The sequence below is a fragment of the Aplidium turbinatum genome, chromosome 7 (genome assembly GCF_918807975.1).
Source record: "Aplidium turbinatum chromosome 7, kaAplTurb1.1, whole genome shotgun sequence".
In the NCBI taxonomy this organism is placed as follows: domain Eukaryota; kingdom Metazoa; phylum Chordata; class Ascidiacea; order Aplousobranchia; family Polyclinidae; genus Aplidium; species Aplidium turbinatum.
Genome location: NC_137478.1, coordinates 30,870,147 through 30,895,782, shown reverse-complemented (window position 1 = coordinate 30,895,782; position 25,636 = coordinate 30,870,147). Strand labels below are relative to the sequence as shown.

At 38.6% G+C, this 25,636-nt stretch overlaps 1 protein-coding gene across 2 annotated transcripts in view; it reads left to right on the top strand.

Annotated features, from left to right (window-relative positions):
• Nucleotides 1–25,636, top strand: part of LOC145774132 (junctional adhesion molecule C-like) — a 95,604-nt gene that overhangs the window by 40,530 nt on the left and 29,438 nt on the right. The gene's annotated exons all lie outside the window — the stretch shown is intronic.

Here is a 25,636-nt window from a genome sequence, read left to right as displayed (position 1 = left end):
AAAACAAAACATCTAGCAACAAAAGATGGAAAATGATTTCTTTGAAATATTCTCATTTACTGAAAAGTTTTTGGCTAACAATGGCGTGGAATCAAACGGTATTAAGCCTTTGGTTATCAACACTTGTCAAGACTGTTGAAAGAATTTAAAAAGTATTTTCTTCTAGAATTGGACAATAACAAATTAGATTAGATCCAAAACCCATTTGCAATGCAAAAACAAAGTACCGAGCACCTCTCTTTCAAATCTGAGGAAAAATTTGCAGATCTATCTTTTGACTGTTGTGGCTCGAATTTTCTGGAAAAAAGTTTCACACTTTTTGGCTTAGCCTAAAGTTAGAGCGGAATATTCACCATTATATTACTTAGCAGTAACCGCACTCCTGCCGTTTGTCTCCACGTATATGTGCGTGTCAGTGTTCTCAACGTTGATAAAATACTGTTCCAGCGTAAGTAATATTGAAACCGCCTTGAAACCAGCATTGACAAACATCGAGCGACGGCTGGACTTGCTTTGTAGCAGAGAGCAGTCGCACCCAACATTGAATATATATGTTTCTCGGCAGCCGATTTGTAGCAAGAATTGACAGCGACAGACACGTGTTTCGCCCATGAGGCTGGGCTCATCAGTATCGCACCGTATTCTGCCACAAATTTATTCGACCAAAATATTATTCTTCACAATGTTCTCTGCCCTGGCGCCTGCTGGTTTTGTTGGCTCTTTCTTTGTTTCCACAAAGATAAGAGTTAAACTGACTGGTAAAGCGGTGGTCGAATAAATTTGTGGCAGAATACGGTGCGATACTGATGAGCCCAGCCTCATGGGCGAAACACGGGTCTGTCGCTGTCAATTCTTGCTACAAATCGGCTGCCGAGAAACATATTGTTGATTGGATGGTCTGAATGGCTAGCGTGGAAGCTACACCGTTATGGTTGGCGAATCGCAGCTGCTCGCTGTACTAGTGAGTGCTCAGCCTTGTGCTGATAGCCGGGAAGAACGCCCCTTTCTTCACAATTGAATATATATGTTTACTTTTTGGTTTTGTTTCCAGCGGGCTACAAGTAGCCTAGTAGGCTTCGAGTACGGATAGCTTGTATTTAGTTTTCGTTTAAATTAAGCCTTTCAATAAATATCACAAACGTGTAGGGGAGACGTGGGATCAATGATCCAGTAGGATCAATGATCCACCGTCGTATATTGTCCTCTACAAAAAAATAGAAAAACTTTTACACTTGTTGTGTCAAGATTTGTCCAAACTTGGAAATCATGTAGATTCACTTTGATTGCCAAAAGGATAAATGAGTTACAGGAGGTTTCGTGTTTTTGGTTGGTTAAAGTAAATTTCAACACCTGAATGTTAGTGTGTAGATCCATAACCTAGAAAGTAATGCGATAATCTATTTGTCTCAGGTTATAGGCAATTTAGTGGTTTAGCTGTGTGTCCAGTAATCCAAACTGAAAAGGTAAGCATGTTAGATTTCTTCCATCACAGACTAAAATGGCTGCTCGTGGGATCTATGATCCACGTGCTGTTGGGATGAATGATCCACTGGATCATTGATCCCCTAACATTCCTATTGGTGTTTTTCAGGGTAACATGCCTACATTTAGGAAAAAAAGGGATTGAAGGGAAACCTCACTAGTGAAGACATCACTTCAGCTGCAACAGCAGTTATTCACCATAAAATTGGTTTACGAGAAGCTGCTAGAAGATACAACCTCAGTCACGCCACACTTAGACGGTACATAACGAGGGCAAAGCAATTTTTCCCACAACGTACTGAGCAAATAGTGCTAGCAAAGCTTAGCATGAATGCAAGACAAGTAAGTAGCCTATGAGATGTTTCTATACCTACCAAAGACTTTTTGACACTTGTTAAAAATAGGCGGTCAGGAAGAGCGCTGAGTAAAAGCACTTACGTCACGTAACGTACGTCACCTCACTTAACGTCACGTGACTATAACACCGTATATGCTCACAGGTTTTTGTGCGTGGTTTAGTTTAGAGTTACGGTTATTTAGTTAACAACCGTTACGAAAACCAAGTTCAAAAACAATATGGGCTACTGCAATTAAAAAGTTAACAAGCGCCGACTTTTTTATATTTGTAACTCATCATGTATTTTACGTATTTATTTGTGTGTGGTATTTGCATTTCAGATATTTTTCAATGATGAAGAGAATGCTTTATGTGACTACATTCTAAAAGCATCGAAGATGTTCCATGGCCTGAACAAAGTTGAAATTAAACAGCTGGCATATGAATTTGCTGTAGAGAAAAATTTTTGAATCCCTTCAGGCTGGTCAAAGAATAAAATGGCTGGTGAAGATTGGCTCAAAGGGTTTAGAAACAGGAATAAGAACATTTCACTTCGTCAGCCTGAAGCAACTAGCTTGGCTCGAGCTTCTGCATTCAACAAAAACAATGTTGAAGCTTTTTTTTATAAATTTGGAAACGGCGCTGAACACCAGTTCTACTGTTACAATTCCACCTAAAAACATACCGTATATAATCTGGACGAAACTGGCATATCAACTGCACAGAAACCACGCAAATTTTTGCCCAAACTGGGTTAAAGCAGGTAGGAAGAATAACATCACCAGAACGTGGAGACAACATAACAATGTGTGCATGTGTTAATGCGATTGGTCAAACACTACCACCAGCCTTTATCTTCCCTCGTGTACATTTCAAAAATCACATGACCAAGGGAGCACATCATGGTAGCCTTGGTCTCAGCAATCCTTCAGGATGGATGAATGGCGATATTTTTCCTGTAGTCCTGCGTCACTTCATAGGACATATGAACATCTCTCCACAAAACCCTGGATTATTGATTGTAGACAATCATAGGAGTCATCTTGGAATAGATAGAGGTGATTCGTATTGCTGAAGAATATGGGCTGACCATATTAACATTTCCTCCACACTGCAGCCATAGGCTCCAGCCTTTGGATGTAGTAGTTTTTGGACCGTTTAAAAGTTTCTATAACAGATTTGCAGATGGATGGATGACTACCAACCCTGGCCGTAGCATCACTATTTATGAGGTAGCTGAACTTGCAGGGAAGGCATAATACTCAAAAGCATTCAACCTGGAAAATATCACCTCTGCGTTCAGGGCAACTGGAATTTTTCCGTTTAATCGTGATATTTTTACCGATGACATGTTTCTGCCTGCATCAGTTACTGATATTCCATGTTACTCATCTGAAGCAATTGCAACCCAAACCCAACCAAATGAAAATGATGCCAGTTGCTCAACTTTTTCCTCAAATGAGAATGTAGACACTGGACATACTTGCTTCTATAAAACCTCATCCCAAAGTTGCTCCTGGAAAAGTTCGACAGCGCAAATCAAGGCAACAGAAGTCAGCAATCATTACTGATAAAGCAGAACAAAAAAAGCGCTTTCCACAATTATTTGTATCATCGTCTTCGGAAGAGGATGAACCACCAATGTTAGTTGATGAAGATTCTGATGAATGTTGCATCTCTAATTCGTCTACATCAAGTTTTGATGATGAAGTGGTCCACAATATTCCAGCAGTGGTGCCTGCAGAAACGTTTGTGGTTGCAAGAGTCCATTCCAGCACTTCAAAGTCTAAAAATTTCATTGCTCAGGTACTGAGTGGTCCAGATGATGACCAAGACTATGAGGTTACATTTTTGAAACGATCAAGCAAGATAAAGAACGGTTTTGTTTTCCCTGAAGAGGATGTTAGCTTCCGTTTCACAAAGTGACTTAATTTGCATATTAACAGCACCTTCACCAGTAGCTAGCACATCAAGGCTGCCACGCATTTTAAAGTTTGCTGAAACTTTAAATGAATTTGATGTTGCATAAGCCCATGGTATATAGACTGCCCTTTCCATAACTTACAGACATTGCTCATTTGAGTTGTTCTTTTGCAGTTACAGTACCTTCGTTTTCTGTATCACAAACCATTCGTTATTATTACTATAGCCTACTGTAGCTTGTACGGTATTGTGCATTACGTGCTATGTGGAATTTGTAGTTGTTCGTGTTATGTTGTGATAATTTCATTATTATAAGCAAAAATTGTGCATTTGAGTTGTTCGCTAATGTGGTTCAAAGATCCCTTTTAGGTGGTTCATTGATTCCAAGGAGGTGGGATCAATGAACCAAATTTAATACTACATTTAATGAGCAGTATTTTTGAACTCTTTAAATTTTTTGAATGGAAACTTTCCTTGTATATAGGTACCTGCTAACGTAACGATTGCCACAGAGAAATTTGATTGAGTTAATGTAACTATGCTTTCTCTGGTGGCAGAATCTGTAATTTTGGTTCATTGATCCCAACCGCAAAGGGTCGCGAAAATTTTTAGGAGATTAAAAGGGGTCGCGAGTAAAAAAGTTTGGGAAGCCCTGTGTTAGAGCATCCAAGTTTTAAAGACCTGGCACATTTTTTGCTTTGGGTTGCCTAGTTGCCCAGTCAGTAGGCAAATTCTGCGGTGGTCGAGAGAATATTTTCTCTCGTTAGTCGTTTTCAATGTGAAAACAAAGTCAAGAAACAAGATGCAACTACAACTAATTGACTGGATTATTAGAATAAGATCTCGCCTTGTGATTTCTGGAAAATGTTGTAAACACTTTGTTGCTACAAGCAAAATGCTGCAACTGTTCAACTCAGTAGGCCTACTCAGATCACATGGGGGAAGGGAAGGTAATTTGATACACTTTTAATATTTTTGCCTGTTAACTGAAAATTACGTGATACAAACTATTGATTTTAAGCTGAAATGAAAGTCTGATCTCTTACACACTTTTTAAAAACATTTTCACTTTTTTATTTTTGTTACTTTTTTTTTAATTGAAATTTTGAAAATGTCACTCAAGTGTATCAATTTACCTTCCACGGAAGGTAAATTGATACACCCGGAAGGTAATTTGATACAGTAAAACTAATACAGAAATTCCATTTGACAGCAAAGCAATAAATGAAAATTTAATATGTGGTGGCGTGCTTGGGTGCAAGGGTGACTGTTGAGGCCTATGTGTGCCGTGAAGCTTCTGCTGCGGGACAGACATGGGAAGGGTGATTGGCTAGAGTTCTTATTCAAGAGACGTGCTTTACGCTGTTCTCATTTTTTGACAGCAGATAGCGTGTAGGCCTACGAAAGCCTATATAATAGTTGTTTCCCAAAGTACCAGGTCTAGTTAAAGAAGAACAACTTATTTAAATCAACTAAATCAATGACAACATTTATTACAGTCAAAAAAAGAATTTGATATACTGTATCAATTTACCTTCTCCACATGTATCAATTTACCTTTTTCAAAAAAAGTTATAAAATTCTGATTTTTGTATGCTTGCGGATGCACATTGCAAAAAAAACGTGATATGCCCTTGAAGCCTTATCAATGAACTGTCAAATGAGTTTGGTTTCATCTTTCAGGAGCTTTTCTTTAATTTTCCAGACGAAAATAATCATGAGTAAAAAAATTTACGAAAATACTCAAAAAACACACTTTTCCAATTTTATGCCACAAAAGCATGAGTTAGCTGCATGGTATCATTTTTGTAGGCATTATTTTCACAGATCTTTCACTTGATGAGAGTATTTTTGACTAATATTTTTTGTACATTTCTGTAAGGGGGGTGTATCAAATTACCTTCCGTATCAAATTACCTTCCCTTCCCTAGGCTACAATACCTCTAGAGGCCAACTGTTGACATTGATTCTGGTTTTACTAATGTAGACAATATTGAACTATTTATTTAAAATAATGTATAGAGCATGTTTCGTAATTACTGCTACCCAAAACTTTTTGAAGCATAAAACCTCTGTGTGTGAGTGGCTTATAATGTAAGTTTCTTTGTTCTGCAAATAATCTAATAAATTTTGTGAAATTTTGCCAAAATCTTTGTTGATGACTGCATCTTTTCTTGTGCATGTTTGCAAATCTTTGATAGTAGGCTATATAATAATACTGTTTTCAAATTGGGTTATTTGCCTCACAAATACTGTTACAATACTTATTTCATCTAATTTGAGTTTGGCTTATTTTTAGCCTTTTATCCAGCTATTTGGTCTCAAGTTGGCCCATTTTTTGGTGAGTTTGGATTTTTTTTGTCTCAGTCTGGCAACCTTGGTTCTTTTCTCCTCACTGCTTTTGTTTGAAATTCGTGGGCGGAAGATATTGTTTGAAATAGCTGGCAAATCGCGAGTTTCCGCTGTCAACCAGGTAGAATTTTGGTTCCGAGTCCCAGAATATATCTTTGTGATCAACTCGCGTCTAGCGTGTTGTCAACAAATTTATATTTCCACTTTGTAACTTTATCAAAATATTTACTTCCCAAACAAATCGGATAGAAAATTTCATAAGCCAGACCTAAGACTTGTTCTCAAACACTCTGTCTATGCCTTTGTTATGGAGGTAAACTTCACGAATGTCAGATTTCAGAATAAATGAAATAGCATCAAAGAGTTATAACTCAACATACAACAGAATATAAAGCTACATTTTTATTCTGGCTTAAATCTTGGGTTAACTCTACATGGTTGAGAGTTAGTTTCAACAGTTTCTGTTTGAAAGTTGTTGGGATTTAAATCACCAAAGCAATTCATATGCTCCAAACAGATTTTCCAGTCATAGCACAGATCTTGAATACAAAAAAGACAGACTTTCTAAGTACCGGTACTATAGTGTTAAACTGTGATTGCCTCTAACTAAAGGGAGAGATGGAGGAATTCAACAAAAGTCAGAAAGTTTATCTTTAGTGCGCAAAAAGGACTTAATGCAATTGATAGCACTGATGTTTTCTTTCTGCATTTATAAAATAGATAGGCTAGGCAGTTACGCACTGTTGGTGAATTTTGTAAGAGGCTCCTATTGGGGCAGACAGACCTTGTGTATGTGATAAGTATCATATAGCAAACTATGAGTTTGGTCTCTTAGGCTAAATACTTGAATGGTCTTTGGAGCAGCTACGGTATAATTTACAGAAACGGTACCTATAGCCTATGAAACTATGTGTTGAGATGCCGGAGCTAAGGTCTGAAGCATAACCTTAGCTTTATTACGGTACCTTTAATAAGCCTTAAAGCAGCCGGCGGCCATGGCTGCTAAGTAGTGCTTAAATGACCGCCGGTGCTACCTTCTCAGTAGACCAAGTTTGGCCGCCGGTTTTTTCTAGCCAATTATTTAATGTTACAATAGAATGAGCGTGGATTAACTGTCAAAAATATGTAGTATCAAAGAGTGACGCAGAATTAGGTCAGCGCGTTATAATCACCACTGGTGTACGGTATTGTGCGGGAACATTTTCCATTGTACCGGTATATCATATATCCAGCTGTAGCATACCCGCGCATTTGCAAATGAGGCATTCCATTATAATTCAACAAATCCAAATAACCACTAAGTCTTCAATTTTAATGACTAAAGCGTATGTTATAGTATGTGAAAAATGCATCTCGGCAAAAAAAAATTTTGAAAATTGGACAAGCGGTTTTCGAGATATTGCGTTCTGAAGTTTTGTGGCTGTCACTAGGCGGCGCTGTTGATGTGCCCAGTGTTTTAGGATTTTAGGGTTATATTTGAGGTAGAAAGTCGGTTGAAGTGTCTGTTCCACCATTGTTCATGATGCAGAATTCAAAAATGTTGTCAATTTTAGTCTACAAGAATTAGCTAAGGAGTTGTGTGGCATTTAAAAAAAATTGGGGGACCAAATGCCAACACCCAAATTTCCATGTGGGCAACAAGATATCCCAAAAAATTTTTTTGTTCTTTAAAGTTTCTTGCCTATACTTCATGATAATATACTGTTTATTTATGAGACTTTTGTACTTTTTTCACAATGCAACCTTTTATCAAGGACTTACATGAGAAGTTATATGATCTATTTATGCAATATTTGAATGATGCGTGCTTATGATGTCACAATATCAAATTACAGATTAACATCAAACAGCAAGCGCTATTACTAGACGGGTGCAACCTAGTTTGTACCCTGAACAGTTCGGACCCTCAGTTCGTACCCTGAAAAGATCGAGAGAAAAAATTAAAAAAAGCCGAAGTCGCTGATCGCAGTTTAATAGCACAAAGCCGAAGTCGCTGATCGGAGTTTCCGCAAACAAACTCAAGGGTTAGGGTTAGCGGAAACCGCGGATATGCAGAAAAATATTTGCGGAAACTGCGATCAGCGAAGGTTAGAGCAGAGCATAGATTACTCGATGATTAGAGTTAGGGTTAGCCGAAACTGCGGTTAGCAAAACTGCTGAAAAATGTTTGTGGAAACTGCGATCAGCGAGGGTTAGAGCATAGATTGCTCTATAGTTAGGGTTAGGGTAAAGGTTAGCGGAAACTGCGGAAAAATGTTTGCGGAAACTGCGATCAGCGAGGGTTAGGGTTAGAGCATAGATTAATCTATGGTTAGAGCTCGGGTAAAGGTTAGCGGAAACTGCGGAAAAATGTTTTCGGAAACTGCGGAAAAATGTTTTCGGAAACTGCGATCAGCGAGGGTTAGGGTTAGAGCATAGATTAATCTATGGTTAGAGCTAGGGTAAAGGTTAGCGGAAACTGCGGTTAGCGGAATCTACGGAAAATGTTTGCAGAAACTGCGATCAGCGAGGGTTAGGGTTAGAGCATAGATTAGCCTATGGTTAAGGTTAGCGGAAACTGCGATCAGCGACTTCGGCTTTGTGCTATCTTTCTCTCGATCTTTTCAGGGGAAAAATTTTAAAATGTTTGCCGAAACTGCGATCAGCGACTTCCGCTTTTTTTAATTTTTTCTTTCGATCTTTTTAGGGTACGAACTGAGGGTCCGAACTGTTCAGGGTACGAACTAGGTTGCATCCTTACTAGACTATGCTAGACTACAAAAAATAATGAAAATGTTGCTTCCAATGCTTCGTGAAACTCAACGTGAGAACTCTCATTGCTTCCCTTCCACAAATCAACCATTGCAGGCCTCGAAATTCGTTTCTGTTGACGGCGGACAAACGTGTCCGGTCTGAGCAGCTATCTCGGCGGACAAATTAAGTCTCACGGCGGACACACCAGTTTTAGCGCCGATCGTCATGCTTAATCAGTTTATCTTGATAATTCTTCGCCATTTGAGAACTATAGCTACGGATTAGAAGGCTTTTCAAAATTTCAGCGAAGTCACTGACTCTGAAAAGCTTTTATCAAAACAACGACGTGCACTTGAAGAGTCAAAGCGCCGTGTAGCTGTTCAATACGCGCATAACTAATTAACTTACGCTGAACGAGGTCGTGTGGCTTCTTGCGTCACAATGCTCTGCGCACGAGTCGGAAAACTTCTACACTGAAACGCTACTATTTTCTGTTGTGCAAAGTTTCACTAAGCTTTTTTCTTTAGGTTTAATTTTGCGCGTCATGTTAGTGAAAGTGAATTTTCCCTGGGCCTGTTTTTTCTCACTGTACAGTAATACCAAAACTAAACAAATTTTGCTGCATCTTGCTGGAATAGCTGACTCGTATAATCTAATTTTGTAACCAACCTTGCCTTATCAATATTACTCGCAGATCAAAGCCAGACATTGTGACGCAAGACTTGAACTAAGTTGCGCGTGATTAGTGTAAAAGTATCGGTACTTCCATCGGCGAAGAATTCACCTTTGTTATGCTGATTCAATGTTACCAATCGTAAATATCAAAAGTTTTCCTGCTTGAATGGAAGCCAAGGGCTACAGTATTCACATTTTCTAGATGCGCGCTAGAATGCACGGGAAATTATATATTCGCAACGATTGTTCGTGCTATGCAATGACGATTTCTATCGATATTTCTCGGCGGACAAATATGACCGTTCTAGATGGTATTTCCCGCGGACATCACATGCTGTGACGGCGGACATGACCGCCGTGTCCGCCGTGAATTTCGAGGCCTGCATTGTATTTTAAAGTAAAAATTAAAAGTCATATTTTATGCTGACAAGCTTTGATAACGGCTAGGGAACGTTCATAACTGACTTCAACCACTCTTTGGCCATTCGTTTGTCTCTTTCCTGAGAGGTTTCTCTCAAGCTTCACGATAAACCATGACGCCGCAAATTGTAAAATAATGTGACAAGATGATGTCACAATGCAAAGCGCTATTACACAAAAAGTAATGAAAATGTTGCTTCTAATGCTTCGTGAAACTCAGCATGAGAATAGACCTTTTCCGAGCTGATATCAGTCAGGCGTGACCGGGTAAACACAGTCCTCTGAGATGGCGCAGTCACAACTGATTTTGCTTGAAACTTGTTGCATTTTTGTGCGTATTGTAAGTTGTAACGACATCGCAACGTTTTCTAAGTAGTTTTTATCTGGATAAACATGTGTTTTAATGTTTATGAAACCTTTTGTCAGTTCGTTTCATTTTTTTGACAGAAAAAAAGCAGTTAACATGCTTGGAATAGTTAATCAAATTTGGGCTGTTTGTTGCATGCTTTGCAATTTCAAAGGCCAATACGTTCGTCAGCAAAAAATTAGACATCGCTTGTAAGCATGTTTGTTAATTTCATCATTTTCATGCAGTGACCTGTGATCAGCTGAATATGAACCGTATGTTTGTCTGCACTGAATAAAGTGGCTTTAGATGTAAAAATGTGCAGATTTCAAAGAGCGAAATGATTTGTTGAGTTCCCTCTGTACTGCATAAATAGTTTAAAGCATGGGCGAAGTAAAAATTGTTTAGTTTAGGTAACATACAATTCCAAAAAGCATCATCAAACGGAATTATCTGTACAAACAGTGACTTGGACGTTGACACAATAAGATAAAGCAAAAGTCAGGGTAAGACGTTGCTGCTCTGACGCCAGTGGCGTAGCCAGGAAAAAATTGGGGGGGGGAGGGCAAATATTTGATGAATTGAAGAGAACGACAAAGTGTTTGATTTAAGACATCGCCACCTGATGTGGAGTGGCGTATCCTAGTGGTTTAGGCAAGGGAAGCAATAAAGCTGGTGGGGAGATAGAGCGTGCCGAAAGCACGCGTATTGTAGGGGGGCTCGGGGGCATGCTTCCCAGGAAAATTTTTGCAAAATTACACTCAAATAATGGATTATAGCGCTTTCTGGAAACACTTTCAGTGTAATATTTATATGAAATTTATTAGCAGATAAACAGCTATTAACTTATTAAAGGTAGCTGTTACACACAAACGAGCAAAAACTGCGGCTAAAATTAGAGAACACAAAAAACTCAGCTACACAAAAACCCAACAGAGTAAGCGATTCTGAAATTGCTTCCACAGATTAGTTAAAAGAAGCGTAAATTGCGTAAACTTTGCGCGATTTACGATTTGCAAAATTTATTGGTGCCTTTCTGTGTGTCTAAAATAAATTCTAAAACAAGTCCTGGGGGGTGTTAATAGCCAGATGTCTTGCAAAACGATATAAATTTATACAAATTATATTAAATTTTCAACAAAAGGTTCAACTTCGGAATCCAAACTTTAAAAGTTTTGGGGGGGGACCATGGCCCCTTTCGCCCCCTGGCTACGCCTATGTCTGACGCTATGATGTCTATATTTGTATGGGCACTTTATTTCGAAAATGCAAAATGGGCTTTCCTGCGCAGAAAAATCTATCACCTTCCCATCTGGAGAAGCTCCCAGGTCTGAACAGCCAGGATTTACTACTAGCCCACAGTCATATACTTGTAACTAAGGTATGGCCCATTTCCTTGGTCATTTTGGCAACATAAAGTGCACGTGCAGCTTTCTCATTACTTCGACCATGTACTAGTGGTTTGGCATTACATTTATTAGCAGAGAAAATGGATTTGAAAAATGAGGCTGAAGGTACAGCTTTCCTTGCACAAACTTTTCGAAAAATGGAAGAAATTAATCAAGAACATCTGCTTTTAAACTACAGATGACTGTCACATTGTTCAACTGTTTCTTTTTCTAGTATCTGTGCATTCTTCAGAGATACTTTGGTAGTGCATAATATTGCCAGTGCTTTATCAGAATGAGTTTGATGTTGCATTTGAAATCGTGGCACTGTAGGCAAATCGGGAAAGTTGGCGGTGGATCTTACAGCCTTACTTTTTTGTCTACAAAGGAAAATACACAATTTAGCCTTCCAGGCTACCGGTTCGGTAGTTAATTAACATAATCTGAACTGAATCTCAACATAATCTGAATTTCTGACTTTGTAGCCTACCGGTACTGCACTCAAGTTTACACATGATCATAACTTACCCTGGGCCTGTTACAAACGAATGCAAGGTTATAGGTTTCATGAACATTAAAACACATGTTTGTCCAGATAAAAACTACTTAGAAAACGTTGCAATGTCGTTACAACTTACAATACGCGCAAAAATGCAACAAGTTTCAAGCAAAATCAGTTGTGACTGCGCCATCTCAGAGGACTGTGTTTACCCGGTCACGCTTGACTGATATCAGCTCGGAAAAGGTCTATTCACGAAGCATTCCCTTCTACAAATCAACCATTGTATTTTAAAGTAAAAATTAAAAGTCATATTTTTTCCCAACGGCTAAACTTTCGACTCCGTCGCACACTTTGGCCGCCGCCCACTTGGCTCGTCGCCCACTTGGTCCGTTGCCCACTTGGATCGTCGCCCACTTGACTCGTCGCCCACCTGGTCCGTCGCCCACCTGGTCTCGCCCAAGTGGGTATCGCCCACTTTGTCTCGCCCAGTTGTCGTGTACTGTACAGGACTTTCTCATAGTCTTAGCCTGTAGTTACCAACTGTACAGTGTACAAGCCTGTAGTTACCAACTGTCTGCTACAGTAGGAGCCTTTTACAATTGCCAATACAGCCTAGCTTATATATTCTATGTACGGTAGGTTGAGAATACCTCATAGAGCTATCAATTCAACTGTACAAGGTTTGCGCTATTTAAAGACACCCTGCAAAAATATAAATGTGGACAAATGTGCATAACATGCACACAAACAATTGTGCGCAAGTGAGACAGCACACCAGGAGACTTTGAAAAAACACAAGGTTATCTAGTTGAGCCCCTTTCGGCATTCAAAGGTACAGCATCAGCTACTAAAACTGGCACATATCTACCGGTAGCAATTATGTACAATAACAACAATACCAATTCACCAATATTCATTCTAATGCACCCAGATACAATTAGATGCGGAAAGGCCCGTTTCGGTAGGGTGGAGTGAAAAAAACTTTTTTTTGAAATTCAAAAAAAGGGGGGTCTAGATCCCTGACAAATTGGCAAAAAACAACAACAAAACTGGTTTCGGAGAGTTGCACCCCCTATTGGCCGTGCTACCCCCCATTTTATGGGGGAGTACCCCCAAATTTCTCAAATCGGCTGTAACTTTGGAACTGCTGGTGCTAGGAACATGAGTTTGGTATCAAATGATGCAGAATCATCATATTTCGATCTGCTCTAAGAGGACTTTTTGCCTTAATCTCACTAGAAAAAAAGTTATGGCAAAAAATGTATATTTTACCATGTTTTGGACAAAAACGGTAGCGCAGGCACAAGGTAATGGGTAAATGTGTACTGCATATGCACTATGCAGGTTACAGATAACTTGGATACTTTTGCTTATTGAATTTGCAATAAATATACAGCATAGTATGCATAATATATGGTATGATACACATGACATATAGAATACAAGGGTTAATTGAGAGCATGTTGGCAGTGACAACCATGGTCTAACGGTACAGTAGTGTGACTGCTGACTGGTAATACAAAATAGTGCTCATGTCATGTATACAAACACTTGCAAGTAATAACTTTACTGCATGAGGTGGGGGTTACTAACTGGACACCTGTTCAAAGTGTAGGTGCATAAAACATGACATATAGAGCATATACTGTAGTTGGTAGACGTAATTGGTGATGGGTAGACTGTGATCTGCCATGAAATCATTGTCAAGGAAATACCAGCACACAGGTTTGATATGATCCATACTGCTGCATGTGCAATGGATGGTAGCCTACTGGCTTATCTGTAGCAAAAGTGTGCTGCAGGAAATTGCAGATACTGAACTTCATGACAAGCTCGCACTCGTTGGAAACGATAGTACTGCTGCAATGACTGGAAATGAACAATTGAACATGGAGCACTTCGTCATCTGAAAGAGCAACTCAAAAGACAAGTGCAGTGGGTTATTGGCTTTCTGCATTGCAACGATCTCCCTCTGCGACATATATTTACAAACTTAGATGGGACAACAAATAACCCTTCATCTTTTTCTGGAATCATAGGAAAGGAATTGGGAGCCAGCGTTTCTGCATAGAAAATTGTCCAAATCAAATCAATTCCAAATTTTCTGTGTTGCCCAACAGTGTGATCGATAACCTTAGTTCTGACTAGTATTATGGCTACAGAATATGTTGAGCTCTTCTGCTTGGGCATGTTGATGAAGACTTGCAATTTTTGTCAGTCGGGTAATTATGTCATTCAAGGTGGCGAACACTTGCTTGTAGGCTACTTAGTAAATACACATCTGCGATCAACCCTTTAAAAAGTTTCATGATCTTGTCTGAGTACTGCACCAAGGTTTGCTTCACATCTTAGTTTAAAATAAAACACCACAATTCATTATCTGATGAGTCAAAAAACTTCTTCAACATGTTGCAAAGAAATCTGTCCTTCCCAAACCAAGAAGTAAAAGAGATTTCTGGAAGGTTTTGGAACGCAATGCATTTTTTATCACCCTGAAAATGTCATTGTTGGTATGCTAGGTGATGAAGACTGCCAATTATAAAGAGAAGCAGTCCAACAAATCCATCCGTTACGTTCACAAGAACAGAAAAAGCAAAGCAAGAATAATGTTGGCTGCTCACAACAAGCAGAAGATGAAAATCAAAAGCTGAGAAAGGAAATTTCACCAGCGGTGCCACCTGCAATACGCAGATTACTTGTGCCATAGCTACTAAAGCAAAATCATACCACCAACTTGTGAAGCTTGGCTTAGTTCATAAGTCTGAGCCACCTATCATGAGATCGCTAACAGATCAACAGCTTGACAATGTCATTGGCTAACCTCTGCGGCTCGATTATCCTTGCCACATCCAAGTGGTGGAGCATCATGTCAAGCTTGTGACTGAAGCAAGAATCTGTTGTAGCTTTTGGATGAAGGTATTGGCTGATTCGTCAGAAGGTGCAACCTCGTCAACTTATGAAAGAATTCAACAGCAAGAAGGAATTCCCACAAGATTGACATGTTCACCATTTTGGTTGAAGTCTCAACGTAGTACTGGTGGCCTAGCACGTGCAGCAGTATGGATCATATCAATCTGTGTGCTGGTATTTTCTTGACAATGATTTCATGGCAGATCACAGTCTACCCATCACCAATTACAGTATATGCTCTATATGTCATGTTTTATGCACCTACACTTTGAACAGGTGTCCAGTTAGTAACCCCCACCTCATGCAGTAAAGTTGTTACTTGCAAGTGTGTGTATACATGACATGAGCACTATTTTGTATTACCAGTCCGCAGTCACACTACTGTACCGTTAGACCATGGTTGCCACTGCCAACATGCTCTCAATTAACCCTTGTATTCTTTATGTCATGTGTATCATACCATATATTATGCATACTATGCTGTATATTTATTGCAAATAAAATAAGCCAAAGTATCCAAGTTATCTGTAACCTGCATAGTGCATATGCAGTACACATTTACCCATTACCTTGTGCCTGCGCTACCGTTTTTGTCCAAAACATGGTAAAATATACATTTTTTGTCATAACTTTTTTTCTAGTGAGATTAAGGCAAAAAGTCCTCTTAGAGCAGATAGAAATATGATGATTCTGCATCATTTGATACCAAACTCATGTTCCTAGCACCAGCAGTTCCAAAGTTACAGCCGATTTGAGAAATTTGGGGGTACTCCCCCATAAAATGGGGGGTAGCACGGCCAATAGGAGGTGCAGCTCCCCGAAACCAGTTTTGTTGTTGTTTTTTGCCAATTTGTCAGGGATCTAGACCCCCCTTTTTTTGAATTTAAAAAAAAAGTTTTTTTCACTCCACCCTACCGTTTCGGTGAGTCCGATCCCTATTTGGTGTTTTTTTCAATTTTTTTTTTTTAATTATCGGGTACCGTGGCCTAATTATCATTGCCGTTTTAGAGTTAGGGGTTACAGGTTAGGAACTCACCGAATGGTAGCAGACCCAATTAGATGGTAGTGGTTCTTTCAAATGTTCTTGTCCTTTTTCAGACATGCAGTTTGCATTTCAAGAATGATACATAAAGATTGAGTTTATTTTAATTAAGCTCAAGTTGTTTAAAAATTAAATCAAAGATTTGTACAGAAATACAAAACCTATAGGCTACAGCAGCTATGACCAATTTTGATTATTATATATCTGTGTTCATGTGAGAAGTATTTTAAAGTAAGATGTAACGAGTTGTGTCATATGACACGTGTTATATGACATTTTAGACATATTTATGTATTTAGACACAAAATTTGACTGAATTTTAAAGTTTGTGTTTGTTCTGATTTCACCATTTACTTTTCTGGGATATCATCGTTGAACTATTTTATTGACTGAAAGAAGAAAATAATACAGGCCTCGAAACTGAAGGCAACCTAAAAAAAAACGACATTTTGTCCGCCAGCTCTCGCCCTTCCGTCGGCCGCATTTGACCGCCATGAAGTTCCAAGAAAATTTTACGCAAGCGGTCTTTTGAATAAAGTACTTTGCCACTAATAATCACAATGGATTAGAAAGCAGTCAAAGTATCCGATAAATCACAATACACACTGTCTATGCTTGAATTGTTAACATTATTGATTGACCAAGCAGCTGATGTCTGACATCCGCAGGATGCAAGTGACATCACAATACACTTTATTGATGCGATATATTCAGTCTTCGAAATTAGCGTCGGCAAATGGTGCATTAGCGTCGGCAATAAAAATGCTGAGGCCACACGAGCGCTTGTAAGGTTAGGGTTAGACATTCCTCCCAGTCGTTATGGCACAGCCATAGATTTGTTCCTTAGTCAACACCCTGATGGATCTCTATGAAAAAGAAGGAGGCGTGTGGATTAGTATCAAAGCCCGAAAGCCGCAAAATGTGGACGCTTCATTGCGAGCCGCAAAGACGGTGTAGATTTACAGCCAAGCGATGAGCCTCTTGATGTGTCTGATTCCAGTGATGACGCGACAACCTCGTGCTCCAATACAGCATCTGATGATTCCGATTCTGACAGCTAGTTCTTTATCAAACAGATTTTGTGTTGTTCGCAGTATCCCAATTGTGCCGAAATTATGCTAGTGTATACGTAAATCGAGGCAATTTTCTGGCAGGGAGCTATTAATTTGTTACCGGTATCTGGTTGACCAATTGACGTTATTTTATGATAATACAACGTCGCTAGATGTCGAATTAATGTAAAGCAAACGTAACTTTCTTATTGGGCATTGTTACGCAATATAACCCGCCGGGAAAATAAATCGATTTGTGCTGACTCGAACATTGAATCAACCAAAAATTAAATTACTTTTCTCCCCGTGAGTTATTTAACATGAATTACTGTAACAGCGTGCGACGTGCGTATCTTGTAGCTCGCTTTATCGCTACTTTTGGCATTATTACATCACAACAAATCAAACAGTGCTGTCGTGATAGACTACTCTAGCATATTTTTCGCTTCTGCCGAAGTAAAAATGTGCTAATTTCGAAGACTGTATGTTGATGCATGTCGAAGTTCCGATGGCTGCCTTGTGCTTGTGATTGGCCGCCGAACAGCTTGCTTCAGTCGGACACGTTTGGCCGCGGGAAAAAAAAGTTGTTTTGAGGCCTGTAATATATCATACATAACACTGGTCTACAAATTTCAACTTTTTTTTTCAGGTTTGGGTTTTGACAACTGATTTTGGCTAACTTTGGGGTGCTGAATCTGAAAATGAACTCAGATTTTCTCTATCACATCAAGTTTTCTTTCTATCGTTGCCATTATTAATGAAATTGACCAATTTTTACCCTTTTTAGTGCAGTAAAATGTCAAATAAAATTATTTTCTGACAGCTATAAACTTTCAAACATAGAGATATTTTTACACTAAATTCATAAATTGGTTCAGATTTCCTTTAAAATAAAAAAAATTTCTGTTATGATAATAATCGTAATAGGACATAGTGGAGATTGGTAGCGTTGAGTTTTTCCATGCTGGCTTGAACTCCCTGTCTTGGCTTCTCAGGCGTTATCTGTGGGTCAGCTGCTATCTCTGTGCAGCAGGGTTACCAGATGTAAATTTGGCAAGGAGCCAACTGCACGTTCAAAAAGGGCCAAAAAAGAGCCAACTTTTTAAACAAGGGGCCAAATTTCGTTTATTGCAACAATATAGAAGGGCTTCTTCTAGAAATGGGATTACCACAGTATGATGCAGACGAATGGAGACTTTTCATTGATAGCTCCAAACGAAGTTTGAAGTGTGTTCTACTTCACAATGGTAACGTGTACGGTTCTATTCCGATAGGACATTTGGTGACAATGAAAGAAGAGTATCAGGACATCAAAACCTTTCTTGAAAAGTTAAAGTACCATGAGCATGGTTGGCTCATCTGTGTAGATTTAAAAATGGTGAACTTTTTGCTGGGGCAACAAAGTGGCTACACCAAATACCCATGTTTCCTATGCTACTGGGACAGCAGGGCCAAGGATCAGCACTGGAACAAAGAAGAGTGGCCTCCAAGGCTCACCTTGACACCTGGAAACAAAAATATCATACGTGATCAGTAGGGTGTGACAGCCGCCCCATGATTTTTAAAACTTGGTTTCACAGAGCCTACCTTTTTTTTGGTGGTGAGGTTTTACCTGTATAACATTCCTGTAAAGTTTCAAAAAAATTGGTCCAGGTTTAGAGGTGGCCCGTGGCCACTAAAATTTTTGGGGGGTGCGCGATACATTTTTAGGGGTGTTTTTGCTATATCTCAGCTCGTAGACATGATAGAAGGTCATGCTATAGCTCAATCGATGCAGAATAAGCAAGTTTATATCAGACTTGTGAACAAATGTTCAGTCTAAAATGTGTAGTTTTTGAGTTATTTGAGAAAAACCCGTTTTTTTGCATATTTGTGAGAAAAATGTTTAAGCACCTTTTCTTCTTGGGTTAAAACATATGGAAAATCAATGAAATGATGAATTCACATGTTTACTTAATGTTAAACGAAATTACAAAATACATTTGAGAGCGAGGAACAGCGATAATAAAAATCACAATGTAAGAAACCAACACCGAGATGGATGTAACTTTTGTTTACGCTGATTGGGCATAGAATTTCTGCTGTTCTCAAATACTTGAAGAATATTTTGAAATGAAACTTCTGTCTTAGTAGTGTCAATAAAGTCTTGGCACAGTTTGACACCCCTTTCTGCTGCATCATTAACAACACAAAGATTTGAAACCCGTTCCTTGCTTCATAGTTGCTGCCGTTCTGGCACCAACACTTAAAAAGGTCGTATCAATCCTCAAGATTCTGAAGAAGCTCCAAGAATTTTCTCCAACAAAGGAACTCAAGTCATCTGTTGGTTTTGTAGGAACGGAAAGAAAGGAGGGTTTTCCAAAATCACTTCCTCTTTTCAAAGAATGTCCAGGATCTTCAAAGCTTGTCAGTTTTTGAACAATTTTTGTATTGTCTTGTCAGACACGCTGCTATCGAAAAGGGGTATAGGTTTTTCACTAAGATACCACATGTGCCCCTTTAGAGCTTTAAGAGCTGCTTTGGCCATACTGCTTTCGATTTCTTCATACTCAAGAAGGTTGTTGATAAGTTCTAGGTTGTTGCAAGGAGCAGAAGTTGACACAGAAGCGGTTAGCCACCATGGCACATAGGAATATACAACAAGCTGAATGAGGAGACCACGATTCTTTTATCTTTGAAGCTATCGTAACCACTGACTGCAACTTGTACCTTTGAAGCAAGATAACAGATGTAGTGAATGAAGTCATTTATTAACAAACACTACAATTAAATGCATTGTTAACTTTCCTACCTGTGAGCTGTTCTGTAGCTGAGATTAACTTTGGAAACATCACCTCCTGTAGCGGTAATGTAAGTGCTGCTAAAGATGTAGGGCTGATGTGGTTACGTACAGCTGCTTCCACTACTGTGGAAGAATTGAGGATATCATGTGGCCAGAATGCTGATGTACCAGTCTTCACAGTCCTTTTGTGTGGCCTGTTGGAGCAGTGAGCTATCTCTTCAGAATCATCTTGATCCTCAATGTCTACATCATCCTCAACAATATGAAATGACTTTTCAGCTGCTTCTCGTCTTAAACATTCCTTTCTTCTCCGTTTTTTCTCCGACTCCTTCCTTCTATTGACCTTCCTTTCTGTGGTAGTGAGAACCAAATCAACACTGCCCATACTTGCAACCCTGTCTGTCATCATACTCAGTAAAAATGCTTTATCTTCTTCATTACTCATGTTCTTTAACACATTCCTTGGCCATAACTTTATTGTGGAGTTTAGTTTCTCTTTGTAATCCTCAATTCTATGTTGCTGTAAATCGTCCATCCTGTACCGGGTTTCTCTTTTTAGGAGAGCCTTCATTTCACTAAACAGCTTAATCACTTCCTCTGCCATCTTTGAGATTGCAAGTGAGGTATTCTTGCATCATTTGCATGTTTGTAAAAGGGTAGTACTGCTTTAACAGCTTCGTTAGCAGCATTTCTCAAGGTATTTGTTGTAGTGGAATGATGAGCAAGAAAGCACAGCAGGACCTGACGACAAGTAGGGAGTCGTGAACCAGTAATGATTTTATTTTCTTTACCAGGAATTGTGTCAAGCAAATAATACCTTGGATCTTTAAACTTTGACATAACATGTAATTTAAATTAGCACTTACCACCATAAAAATTGCCTAAACAGTAAACACCATGTTAGTGTTCAGTTTCTATGCTTCTAACAAAGCAAAACATGAGGTAACTTAGGTTTAAACTTTGAAGAGGTACAGCTTCTGTACTTCTCCAGGTGTTCCTAAGAAGAAAAAAAGTGAAAATGGTAAAACATTCAATTCATATGTAACAATTTTTCACTATTTTTTACAAAAAACGCGTTTTTCTCAAATAACTTGCAAACTACACATTTTAGGCAAATAGTTTCTTCACAAGTCTAATACAAATTTGCTTATTCTGCATCGATTGAGCTATAGCACGACCTTCTATCATGTCTAGGAGCCGAGATATAGCAAAGGCACCCCTAAAAATGCATCGCGCACCCCCAAAAACTTTAGTGGCCGCGGGCTACCTTTAAACCTTGACCAATTTTTTTGAAACTTTACAGGAATGTTATACAGGTAAAACCTCACCACCAAAAAAAAGGTAGGAAAATTCTGAAAAGGTCGGGGCGGCTGTCACACCCTAGTGATCAGTTATTTGATATCAAAAAGATCCTCTTGCCTCCTCTTCACATCAAATTTGGTCTCATGAAACAATATGTAAAAGCTTTGGATCATGAAGTTTTAAGTATATATGTTATGCTTTTCCTGGTCTCAGTGAAGAGAAAAAAAGAGCTGGGATTTTCAATGGACCACAAATCAGGCAATTGTTAAAGGATGAAAATTTTGTAAATTCAATGTTGCCATTCGAGGCTAGAGCTTGGAATGCTTTCGGTGCTGTTGTGAGAAATTTTTTGGGAAACAGAAAAGCAGAAAATTATAAAGATCTTTTAAGGGAGCTACTGCTTAGTTTTGAAGATTTGGGATGCAGGATGAGCATCAAAGTTCACTATTTGAAAAGCCATGCGGATGAGTTTCCAGAAAACCTTGAGAAAGTTAGTGAAGAACAGGGTGAACGTTTCTACCAGGATATTAAAATTATGCAGGAACGTTATCAAGGTCGGTGGGATTGTCATGATGGCCGACTATTGTTGTAGTTTTAAAAGAGAAATTCCAGATGCTGCTCATAAAAGAAAGTCCCTCAAAAGAGCCTTTTTAAGCTTATAAGTGAAGAGTTCATATTTATGAAAGCTCTTTTTTTGACTGTTTCTGAACTCGCCCTGCCCAAGTCCCTTTAAGTCAATCTTTATTTTGGCACTTTGCTATTTCTGTGTGTGTCTCCAGAATTTCTGCACTCCATTGGAATGTCTATGTGCATATTGTGTGAACTGTAGGCTATAATTCAGAAAATACCTTGTCACTGTCCTATCGACATGTTCGTCAGCATAATGTAGCGTTTGATGTTATTATGGTTGCTCTTTTGCATGCCTATTTTTTATTCCAAGGCATGAAATTTTAATAAAGACAACGCAAATTTGTGTGAATATAATATAGAATGCTTGTTTGTTAATTAAAGCTAGATTATTGCAGGTAAAACAGTGTTTATTGCATCAGAATTCCTTGTTTTGACAACAGAGGGGGGGGCAAAAATTGATTTTTTTCAAAAATTAGGGATATGTCATATCTCAAAAACGTGATGTGATAGAGAAAATCTGAGTTCATTTTCGGATTCAGCGCCCCAAAATTAGCTAAAATGGGTTGTCAAAACCCAAACCTGAAATTTTGTGTAGACCAGTGTAATCGATCAACACTCAACAGCCCAATACCTTGGTTTGTTTTTTTAATTCACTTTAAAATATATCACACTGTCATATATATATATATTATTGCAAAAAATATATATATCAAATATAAAGCTCTAAATTGAACTTGGTTAGACTTCTATTGTAAGTAGTTGGTTATACTTCAATTTTATTAATTTTAAGAAATATGGAATGCTCATCAGTTGAATGTCTCATATTGTACCCTCTAACTCTAAGGCAGGGCTTTCTAAACTTTTTGGCTCGCTACCACTTTAATCGATTATATATAAATTTTTATGACCTTTTACGGTTAAAATGATAAACATTACAAAAAGGCTTAAAAATTCAAAACAAAAAACAAGCTGCCAGTACTCGAAGGCTACTACTTTACGCATAATCTAATTCTAAACTAAAGGAAACAAAACCAAAAAGCAAACACATCTGTTCAGTGTGATAGGTGTAAGTGTGACTGCTTTCTGCTACAAAACAAGTCCAGTCGTAGCTCAATGTTTGTTAATGCTGGTCCCAATTATTAATGCAGTTTCAATGTTGCATAGTTTGTTTGTTTGTTTATCTTTATCCTGCATTGCGGGAAAGCGGACTTGAGCGCTATGCATCGGTGTACGCCTTCCGACATACACCTGACCCACGCTGCAGCCGACGGCAATGTCTGTTTCCGATTGTTTACTGTACTTATGACTTAAATTTGGTACTACCCATTACTCGAAATCGATCACTGGGTAGAGGCAATTATTGTAAAGTTTCTTGCCCAGAGAAACAACAGCAAGTGCGGGTGGCTGGAGTCGAACATGCAGGCTCTCGACTGCGAGCCCAACGCGCTACCCACTCGGCATAGGCTAGAACTTTGTTTTGATTGCCATTAACGTTGAAAATGCTGACTTGCACAAATATGTGGAAACAAAAGGCATACATTAATGGCCTTTTTAAAGTTGTGGCTTTCGAAAGCTAGGCTACCTTACTTCACAATGCAGTAAAAGAGTTTTAAACTCCAATTCCATTTAACATATTTTTGCAAAAGTACGGGTATTATAGTGCGCAACTCTTAACAAAGTTAATAACTTTTACATCATTTTATGCAACAGTGTTAATAGCGTAGCCTATACAAGTAGGATGCTTTGTGGAGATTAGTATACTCTATGCCAGGGCTTCTTAAACTTTTTTGCTTGCAACCCCTATTAATCTCCTAAAAATGTTTCGTGGTCCCTTACGATTAAAAAGACGAACAGTGCGAAATATACATTTGTGATATTTATTGAAAAGCTTAAATCTAACGAAAACCAAAAACAATTTACTGTTCTCAGTTCAGTTTGATTTTATTTATTTCTGACCATAACATTCATAATAATGAAGCCTATAGGCAGCCTACTGGAAACAAAACAAAAAAGCAAACACATTTATTCAATGTGATGGGTGTGACTGATTTCTGCCACAAAGCAAGTCCAGTCGTGGCTCAGTGTTTGTTAATGCAGGCCTCAAGGCGGTTTCAATCTTGCTTAGGCTGGACCGGTAGGCGAAGTGAGAACATTTCAGATATCATTTTGGAATCTTTGTTTCCAGATGTTCAATTTTTTAATGAAAGCATTACCGGTAATTTTAGATTTCAATGCAAAATATTGATGTTTTCTCCTAGGAAGGGACAAATTAAATTCGTTTAGTTTTTAAAGCAAATCTGACATTTGGCATAATTTTAAAAGCTAGATGTTATGAAAATGGTGGACAAAGAATGAATTTTATTCTGTTGGAAAAATCACGATTTCAGTTTTCAACGTTAATTGGCTAGCCATTTTAAAGCTTTAACTTTTGAAAGCCACCTCACTTCACAATTTGCAGTGAAAGAGTTTTTAACTCCGATTCCATTTCACCTCTTAAATTTTTAAAAATATGGGCAGCCTATTGAGTAGGCTGCTCTTAATAAAGTTAATAACTGTCTCAGCATCTCGTACAGAAGTGCTAATATGCACGGAATGGTCCGTTTCGGTGAGTCCGACCCCTTAACGGGGGATTTTTTCAATTTTTTTTTTAAATTATTGGGTACCGTAGTCTAATTATCATTGCCATTTTAGGGTTAGGGGTTAAGGATTAGGGTTAGAGGTTAAGGACTCACCGAATCGGACTCACCAAATAGTAGCAGACCCTAATATGCAGTACCTTGTGCAAATTGGTATACTTTCTGCAACCCTTGAAGTTTGTTGCGCAACCCCTTGGGGGTTGTGACCCCCAGTTTGGGAAGCCCTGCTCTATGCGACCCCTGAAGTTCATTACTTGACCCTCAGTTTAGGAAGTCCAAACTGAAACCTGCAAACTGTGATCGTAAGATGGCTCGACAACAAAGTGTGCATGTCAGTTTGACGAAAACACTTGAAAACGGATACAATTTTATCAATTGATAAGGAAAATGATTGTGCCATGACTTTTTTTATTTTGTATGTACTTTTCTTCTACTCAGTTCAACTGATGTTACATTTAAGGTTGCAGTGCAAAAATTAAAATTGCAAATAAGGATCCAGTGGTTAAGAAATAAAAAAGTTTAGAATCTTTCTTCAAAATTTTTTTACAAGTTGCCAACCTAAATTTTCAAAAGCACTCATGCCAGGGTTCGATCTTAACTCTAGTCCGCTAGCCAATAGCTATTGAAAATTTGCGCAGACTAGTAGAAATGTTTGCAGTACTAGTCCGATCGGCTAGGAAAAATATTAGCCTGTGAAAAGTTTTTTTATGTTTTAAAATTGCATTGTTTGCGTCTGTAGTACGAGAAGGTGTTTTTGTGCGTATTGTTGCTCTCTTGTGCGTATTGAAATCTGAAAGCCTTTACTTTAGTTAGTTTCAGTCTAAGCCAAAACACTTATCTTAATACGTCATCAGACAAGTGAAAAGTCAGTAAACTGGTTGGACTAGTGAAAAATCGTGCGGGCTAGTGAAAACGGAGAGCAACTAGTCCAGTGGGCTAGTGAAAAAAAAGTTAAAATTGACCCCTGCATACCTTAGTGAATGATGGGAGCAAGTCTTTTAGGCGCAGACAGTTAGGCGCTGGTCAAATAGGCGCGCACACTGTGGTGTCTGGATATTTAGGTGTGGAGCACTGTGGCGCCCGTTCATTTAGGTGCTATTCCTAGTAAAGTATGCAGATTGTAT